The sequence below is a fragment of the Beta vulgaris genome, chromosome 3, assembly GCF_026745355.1.
Source record: "Beta vulgaris subsp. vulgaris cultivar EL10 chromosome 3, EL10.2, whole genome shotgun sequence".
In the NCBI taxonomy this organism is placed as follows: Eukaryota; Viridiplantae; Streptophyta; class Magnoliopsida; order Caryophyllales; family Amaranthaceae; genus Beta; species Beta vulgaris.
In genome coordinates, this window is record NC_079204.1 from 21,831,030 (window position 1) to 21,833,045 (window position 2,016).

The 2,016-nt window shown below is 38.8% G+C and overlaps 1 long non-coding RNA gene across 3 annotated transcripts in view; it reads left to right on the top strand.

Annotated features, from left to right (window-relative positions):
* LOC130590905 (uncharacterized) overlaps window positions 1–1,008 on the top strand; it is a 1,647-nt gene extending 639 nt beyond the window's left edge. For all 3 annotated transcript variants that reach the window (XR_008968779.1, XR_008968778.1, XR_008968777.1), the window contains one exon: window positions 843–1,008. This is a non-coding gene — a long non-coding RNA (uncharacterized LOC130590905). The remainder of the gene's footprint in view (window positions 1–842) is intronic.
* Window positions 1,009–2,016: the final 1,008 nt, after the last annotated feature.

Genomic DNA, 2,016 nt, shown 5'->3' on the forward strand with positions numbered 1-2,016 from the left:
GGAACGTTTGATTGATTGAGATTGTCTGGTTAGACATTTGTAATTGAAATTGATATGTTGCATTGGAATGCGTAATTCTATCGTAGTATAAACAAGAGCATTTTTAATCTATCCATAGTGTAACAAGGTTGTTACAAGAGATATGATTCGAGCATTAAGAGGACAGGTAAATGATTCTATGTATCCATAGTGTAACAAGGTGTTACAAGAGATACGATTTGAGCATTTTAAGAAGAGAACAGGTAATGATTCTATGTATCCATAGTGTAACAAGAGTGTTACAAGAGATACGATTTGAGCATTGTAACTAAGAGAAAGGTAAATGACTATATGTGGTTATGAAATGAATGGTTAATATTAAAATGAATTATGGCAATATCTTGTAGCTGGACTCCCTACAAGTGATGAACAATGGGGGGAGTGTGGGACTTGTCCTACGCTCCTACGCAGGCCTACTGTGACGACAGTAGTGTCCTTATATTTTTGACACTCAAGTAGGCGGAAGGTTCCGTTCGATCTTGGGGGTATGCATACTAAGGTGATGGGTGTGAGACGGACAAAACCGTATTTGCATTTCATCTAACAGACCTAGTGTCTGTTAAGGATTCAGTAGCCCGTATGATTCTAGTAAGATGACGGTGCCCGTTCGATGCCAATTAAAGATTAAAGATTAAAGGTTAAAGGATGTAACATAGTGTAGCATCATGCTTAAGATTGTTCATGTGTGCATCATTTATGTTTACATGTATTCAATGGTTCATTACGTACTCAGCATAGCTGATTGTGTGTTATTATGTGTTTGATGAACTGCGATGAACCATTGATGCTACAATGGGGAGCAGACTAGGTGTGCTGGTGCTGCTGCATAATCTCGAGCATACGGGGACTAGGCTTGGGTATTTACATTTAAAGCATTTTGAAATAAGTATTATTGGTTTTTCTAAGACTTATATATGGTTTGTGGTTTGAATGAAAGGGGTCATTGATGATTCCCGAGTTGTATTTATATTTTAATTCCGCTGCATTTTAGTTTTCAAGTTAATGTTTTAAGTTATCGTTAACCTTATTATGCCTTGCGTTCCATCGCGGCGGTAACGCCCCGAGGTCGACGCGACGCAGCAGTGGTAGGCGCGCGTGGATTTTGGGGGTGTTACAAAACTGGTATCAGAGCCGAAGGCTCTGAATTTCAAAGACGTTTTAAAAACGATTTCAAAATGGGTAGTATGGGATAGGAGCATATAGAACATATTATGTTATGTGCATTAAGTCATAGGAATGATTGCAAATGTGATTTCGTTTCGTGTCTTGAACTCGAATGTGTTGTTTGATTGTTCAATTGAAGTTGCGAACGATTCTTGCAATATTCAAATAGAATAGGTTAAGAGGATGTACAAGGATGTTTCAAAAATAGTGTTGAATTAAGACCTTATTTTTGCGACAAAACTCTTTACTTGATTGAAACGATCGTTTTATCTCTTAAATACATATATATACATATATATGATATATGTTCGAAAACCTTTAAGGATACTTTATGATATTCCTTGTTATGGTTGTGACGTCTCATGTGAGATGTTTGTGTTGCAAGTCAATAAAGACTTAATATTTGTTCGTGACAACTGCTTGCTATATGTGCAATGTGTATTGGTTAAGAAAGGACAGGATGATGTGTGTCACTGAGATAGCTATTATGTTATTTTCAGCGTAGAATGGTTCGGGAGGGAGGCACGCCTGAAACCTCTCTGAATATCGAGCAATCGATACGTGACTTGGTGCAAATCACTGCCAACCTAGCCCAAGGTCACAATCGTGAAGGGGATTTATCTGAAAAGGTTGCCCGTAGGAACCCACCAATACTGAATGGGAAAGGGGGACCTGAAGAATTAGAGAACTGGGTTGGGGAATTCGATAAACTTTTCTTCACCTTCCTGCCCTGATGAGAAAACTGTGCCCTTAGCGAGCTACTACCTTCAGGGAGATGCTCATTTCTGGTGGACCCAAGCTAAGAGCAACCTC